Raw genomic sequence first — 6,914 nt, forward strand, 5'->3', positions numbered from 1 at the left:
ATATTTGACATTTTGAAATAAGAGCTAAATTAGTATATTCATATGTATGGGTGCCATCACCACGAGTGGGACAGCTGCAAATGTCGACCAACACAGGTGGGTTGTGGCAGCAACTCACATTCCACGAGCAGCTTAGAGACAAATGTCTGGATTTCCCAAAATGCAAAACAACTTTTGATAGAATTTTGGATAAAGCAAAGTACTGCCTTCCTCCAATTCAAAATGCTGCTGCATTTCAGGAAAATCCCATGTAAAGGAAAATGGTACAAAAAAAGATTTTGCTATATTTAAGATGGGTGTAAATTCTAGGCTCAGATAATTACTGAGTAGGAATTTTGCCTCTATGAATGTCCAGAAAGGGCGTTTGAAATCTTCAAAGGACTTGGGACTGTTCTTGGCATAGGACTGTCCTGGGCATTTCATATCCAGAATGGGTGATTTAATCCTTCCCGATCTCTAGGGCAGGCTTTCTCAACTTTGCTGCAATTGACATTTTGGGCTGGATAATTCTCTGTTGGGGGTGGGGGGCTGCCCTGTGCACTGAAAGATGTTTAGCAGTGTCCCTGGCCTCTAGGTGCTAGATAGGAGCATCTCCCACTCAAGTTGTGACAACCAAAAATACTTCCAGATATTGCCAAGTGTCCCGTGAGGGGGCAAAATATCCCTCTGAGGAGAACCAATGGAGCAGGATAATAGAAAAGGCTGTTCCCATCACCATACCCTTCCGTAACTGCCCTTGGAGATGGCATTACCTCCATTAAGAAACACCTGCCCAGGAAGCCTTGGGTTCCACTGTGTCATTTCACTGCAAGGCCAGACACTGAGCACCTCGTATGCACCAGGTTTGGGTACAGTGCTGGATGTGAACATCTTGGACTCAAAGTGCTCAAGCACCATCCGGGAAGTCGCCCTGGCTCCTCTCTGTATCTCCTGCCTCCACCTCACACACCAGCCCCCCAGCGTCATTCCATCCGTTCTAACTGCAAATCTCAACTCGCATTTGCCCACTTTTCTCCATTTCCACCCCCTCTTTTCCAGGCTTGCATCTCTCCAACCTATTCACCCTGTGGCTAGAGTAATCATGTTAAATTACAAATTCAGAAATTTGATTGCATCTCCCTCCTCCTTAAAACTCTTTACTAGGTTCTGTTACATTTAGGAAAAAGCGAAAACAAAAAAGTCCCCACCATGGTCTGCCAGGCCATAGGTCCAGTCCTACCTCCTCCCCATTTCTGTCCACCCCTGGGGGTTATGAGCTGGGGCTGGGTTGTGGGAAGCCTTGAATGCCCAGCTAAGGAATGATCAAACCTCAGAGCTTGATGACCCTTTCAAAACATCTGATCCTCCGATGGCCATGTACTTCAAGGTTGCATCTTCTGAGGAGGATATTGTCCCCTGCCGATCTCTTAGAAAGGAAAAAAGGGGAGTGGCTTAGATTATTCTACGATGCAATGAGAGAGTAGTGGGGCAGAGGAAGGGGTACAGTCCTTACCTGGAGTCCAAGTAGCTGCTCCTGATTTCCTTTCCTCTGACGGACTGTGAGTTTTCCTATTTTATACCATCTTTTCCATGCCCGGCATATTGTGTTATCCCCAGTTTACAGATGGTGCCACTGAGCCTCAAGAAGAGAAAGTTCATTGCCGAAGACCACTGAACTGGTGTCAGAGCTGAGATTTGAACCGAATCCTCCAAGGACTCAGCCAAATAGCCAGCCACTAATGTGATGACCACAGGAGTCTCCTCAATGGTTGTCTCGAGTCCGTCAGGCCACCCCACCTCCTAGTCCACTGTTCCACTGCAGAAGTATTTTAGAAAGTGCAGATCTGATCAAGTTAGTGCATATCCTGTCCTTTCCACTTGTTTTAGTGCTAATAATCTGTAGAAGGACCCACAAAGCCTCATGAGATTTACCCCTGCCTACCTCTCCAAACCCATCTCTCTACCTTTTCCTCCCTTAGTCATTGAGATTCTGGCATACAAGCCATCTCTTGGCAACTTGATCCTGCCACAGGGCCTTTGCATGCTGTTCCCTTTGCCTACTTCAGAGGCTTTTCACCTTCTGCTTTCTTGAACCTCAGATCAAGCATTGTTTCTTTTTTTGGTTTTTAAAGATTTTATTTATTTGTTTGACAGAGACACAGCAAGAGAGAGAACACCAGCAGGGGAGTGTGAGAGGGAGAAGCAGGCTTCCCACCAAGCAGGGAGCCCGATGCGGGGCTTGATTCCAGGACCCTGAGATCATGACCTGAGCCGAAGGCAGATGCTTAACGACTGAACCACCCAGGCGCCCCAAGCATTATTTCTTCATGCAAAATTCTCCCCTCCCTCTGCATGTCTCCCTTGCTCTGAGTCCAGTCCATTCATTATATACACTCATGCAGCCGTGTGCCTCTCCTATTTCCATGGTTAGATTTTAATCTCATTCCCTCCACTAGGATATAAGCCCCATGAGGGCAACAACTCAGCTGGCTTTGCTCATATTAGATTCCATAGCATAGCACATAGTAGGTGCTCAATAAATGTTGGATCAGCGAATGAATGAATGAATTCTGTGCTCACTTAAAGTCCTGTGCGCTCTCTTCCCCACCCACCCCCTCAACGTTTGGTTGGCGCTGTCCTGAGGGCACTCACCCCCTCCCCTTACCCCCCTTGGCCGGGCCCATGATAGTCCTTCCGGGGAGCACTGTGCCTGGAGCCCCAGGTGTGTTGGGCTGCAGGCGCCCACGGGGGCGAGCTGCAGGGCCACAGCGGACAACGCCACTGTCATTTTGCAGAGGGCTAACAGCTACAGGTAACCAGTCACAGGCCATTGCCCCCAGCCTTCGCCACGTAAATCCTCCACTAACGATTTGTATAAACTTCTGTTACACGTGTTATTTATCACTGCAAATAACTTCGCAGTGGGTTGGACCGCTCGCTTTGTTCACTCGCCCGCATGCCCCAGGGAAAGGCTGGGGCCGAGTGGGGGAGAGGGTTCCCGCAGTCAGCTGCCTGGGTGGGACTCCTGGCTTCCCCTTTCACTTACCAGCTGTGTGGCCTTGGACAAGACCCTATCCCTCTCTGTGCCTTGATTTCCTCCTCTGTTCCGTAGGGATAATATAGTGCTCACCTCGAAGTGGTGCTGGAAGGATTAAGGGAGTGCAGATAAATCTCTCATGTAGGGCGGGACACATAGTAGGTACTCAGTGACAGTTAGCTATCACCATCATCATCATCATCATCATCATCATCATCATCCCACACAGGGGATCTGGAGAACAACATTCCATCCCACAAAGCTGTTAGTTCCAGAGAGAAGGGACTCCATGTCATACTGAATCCCCAGAACACATCCTGGCAACGAGTAGGTGCTTAACCACCATTCTGTGTTAATTAAATGAGATGAGACAGATCTGGTCTCAGAATTAGGCACAGCTCTGAGTTAGGTGCATAGAAAGGCCAGACTCCCCCGTTCTTATGCCTGGTTTCCAGCTCACCCTTACCAGATGAGGGGCCTCGGGTAAGTCACCTCCCGTCTCTGAGTTTTGGCCTCCTCATCTCTAGCATATAAAGGAAGGGGTGGCTTTCTTGCACCATCCTTCTGGAGTTTGAAGGATGGAGTAAGATAGCTCAGGGCCTGGCATGCTGTGGTCACTCAGTAAATGGAGGGTTTGATCATTCATTCAGTCAGTGGATTTCACTGGGTGCTGTTCTGTGCCAGGCCCTGTACCAGGAACTGCGGCCACGTCAGTGACCAAAGCCCTGCCCACCAGAGCTCTCATTCCAGTGAGAAACATGAAACATAACAAACCAATAACAGAAGTTTAGGAGGCAAAGCCACCTATTTAAAAATGAGCGAGGTGAGGGGATTGGAGGTGATAAAGCAGAGAGTTACACTTTTCAGTAGGGTGGCCCTGTGAGCGCTCAAGAGAGATGTCATTTGAATAAAGACTTGAAGGAGGCAAGGGTGTGATATTTTCCAATATCTGTGGGAAAGGCATTCCAGGCAGCTTGAACTGTGTGTGCAAAGGCCCTGAGGCAGGCATGTGCCTGTTTAAGAAAGAGCAAGAAAGTCAGTGTGTCTGGGGCAGTGAGTGGGAGGGGGAGGTGAGGTCAGCAAGTTAGCCTGAATCTGCATCATGCAGAACCTTGTGGGATGTCATAAAGACTTCGGTTTCCTGAAGGGATGTCAGTTATAGGGGTGGTGGTAGTGGTTATTGAGTAGAGGAGTGACAAGATTGAGCTTATATTTTGAAAAGATCACTCTGGCTGCTGTGTGGAGAATGCACCCGAGGGGGTCAAGGCCAGAAGCAGGAGATTAGTTAGAAGGTCATTGCAATGACCCCGGTGGGGGGTCACGGAGGCTGGGTGACACCTCGGCACGTCTGCCCCGAGGTTCATCATTGCAACCCCTACTGGGGGAGAGGAGCGAAGAAAGCTTTCTCTGGTCGAGGCTACCTACACAGTAGGTAGTGGGCTTGGTGTGGCTGGGGGATCCTTGTCCAGTTTGAGAATGGGCGACATGGTCTCCTGAAGCTCCGCAGACCTCTAGGACACAGGGGATCTCTCCCGCCAGGCTCCAGGTCTGTCCATCTCACGCTGGCTCTCCTTCCTGCCCTCCACCTGCCCTGCCAGTCCCAGCCAGTGCAGACAGCTGCTGTGCACCTGGGCTGCCTCGCAGGGGCGCCGGGCTCACAGCCGCCCTCAGGGGCCAGAGCTGGCCTGGAGGAGAGTTTGTCTGGGGCCTGATCCCCCTTGGTGGTTGTTCTGGGCTTTGGACCACTTCTGTTGGCAGGGCGATGCTCCCTCCGCAGGCTCTAAGGAAGAATCCTTCCTTGCCTCTTTGATCTTCTGGTGGTTGCTGGCAATCCTTGGCATTTCCTGGCTTGTAGACACATCACCCTAGTGACTGCCTGTCTTCTCATGGCCGTCTTTGTTCTGTGTGTGTGTGTGTGTGTGCATGTACGTGTGCTTCTGTATGCCGCCAAGCCTCTCTCTTGTTATAAGGTCCTTGGATTTAACACAGCATGACTCCTAGCTTGATGACATCTGCCAAGACCCTATTTCCAAAGAAGGCCACATTCACAGATACTAGGGGTTAGGACTTCCATGAATTTTTTTGGAGGGATAGAATTCAACTCAGGCCACCATCAGCTCCCAGCCTCCTCTCAGGTCTCTCCACCCCAGCCTCTTCCTGTCCCATCCAGCCTTCTCCCTGCAACCAGAGATCTTTCTAAACCATCTGGGAGAGCCACTTCCTTGCTTAACACCCATCCATGGCTCCCCAGTGCCCTCCCCATATGGTCCACACTCCTTAGCATCTGATTTAAGGCCCTGCTGCTCTGGTCCTCATAGATGTCTCTCTTTTCTCTGTGTTTGAGCTCTTTGTTTTAGCTCAGTGGTTCTCAACCCTGGCAACTGGAGACTTTCAGAAAATACCCATGCCTGCGCCCTTAGACTCATTATTCAGGAGCCCTGGGGGTAGAGGCTGGTTGCCGTGAGTTGTGACTGCAATCCCTAGCCAGGGCTGAGAACCAATGCTGTACCCGTGGTTCTCACACTGAGAGACTTGGAATCCCCTGGGGGATTTGTTATACCACCCCCTCCCCCGCCGAGTTTCTGATTCAGCAGGTCTGAGAAGGACCAAGGAATGTGCTTTTCTAGTAAGCTCCCAGATGCTGCTGCTACTGTTGATTTATCAGTTTCTCAACCTTGGCACTATTGATGTTTGGACTGGCTAATTCTTTGTGATGGGGGTTGTCTTACACATTGTAGGATGTTTGGCAGCATCCTCGGCTTCTACCATTAGATGCCAGTAGTATTCCCCCAACATACTTGTGATAACCAAAAACATCTTCAGACATTGCTAAACTGCCCCTCGTTGAGAATCAGTGGGCTATATGAAACCACAGGTAATTCTTTTAAGTGCCTCAGGGCCTTTGCACATCCTGTTCCCTCTGCCGAAAGCTATCTTCCTAAGTCTTTCTTGTTGGCCTGTCAGCTCTCAGCTTGGCCATTACCTCTCCAGAGAGGCATTCCCTGACTACACCTGGCCCCAGCCTGGCTTTCCCCATCTCTCTGGTGCTTCCCCAGCCTCTGCGCGGGTGAACCCCATCGTGTGAGTGAATAGTCAATCGGCAACTGCTCCTAACAGCAACTCAAAAGGGATGCCTCAGAGCTGAGCAAAGTAGCTGGATGCTGCATGAGTGTGTAAAGGAAAGTTCACTGTGGTCAGGCCGGAATGGAAAGGTTTCTGGAGGGAGTGCTGTGGATTTGCCAAGGATGGGTAGGAATTGGCTAAGCCAAGAGGAGTTGGGAAGACGCTGCCCTTGGAGAACCTTGGATGAGCACGGAAGTTGGAAAGCCAAGGGTTTCTTCCTCATTTGCAAAATGGGGCCAATAATCATGGCCGCTTTACAGAGTTTCTGCCAAGAGCTGCTGAGGTAGTTGGTGCACGCTATGTGGTACATAGACGTTGAGGGGATGACAATGGTGCAGATGCAGGAAGCCTTCACCCTTCAGCGCAGCGGGGTGCGTCGGTGGGGGAGGGGGCTGACGGGAGGGAACCACAGATGGGGCTGCAGAGGCTGCTTTGAAGTGAGGCAGAGGCATGGAGGGTGGGCGAGCAGGTGGGTGAGCAAGACATGGAACGGGGTTCTCGGGCAAGGCGAGACTGTCTGCAAGGTATCGTTAGAGGTGGGATGGAGGGAGGTGTAGGGGGGAGGCTCCGGAAGGGATCTTTCCACTGGCTCATTTGAGGAGGACTAGTAAAGGGGCTGTTTATAAATATGGAGGCGAGATATAGGGACCTCACAGAGGAGGGGGGAGCACCCAGGGGTTAGTGATAGCTGGGAGCTTCTACCACCTCCAGGACTGAAGTGAGTGGTTTCTAGAACCACAAGATGGAGAGGCTGGGTGAGGACCGGCTGGCAGGA

Source organism: Mirounga leonina, unplaced genomic scaffold, assembly GCF_011800145.1.
Source record: "Mirounga leonina isolate KUSES-001 unplaced genomic scaffold, KU_Mleo_1.0 Mir_171, whole genome shotgun sequence".
NCBI lineage: Eukaryota > Metazoa > Chordata > Mammalia > Carnivora > Phocidae > Mirounga > Mirounga leonina.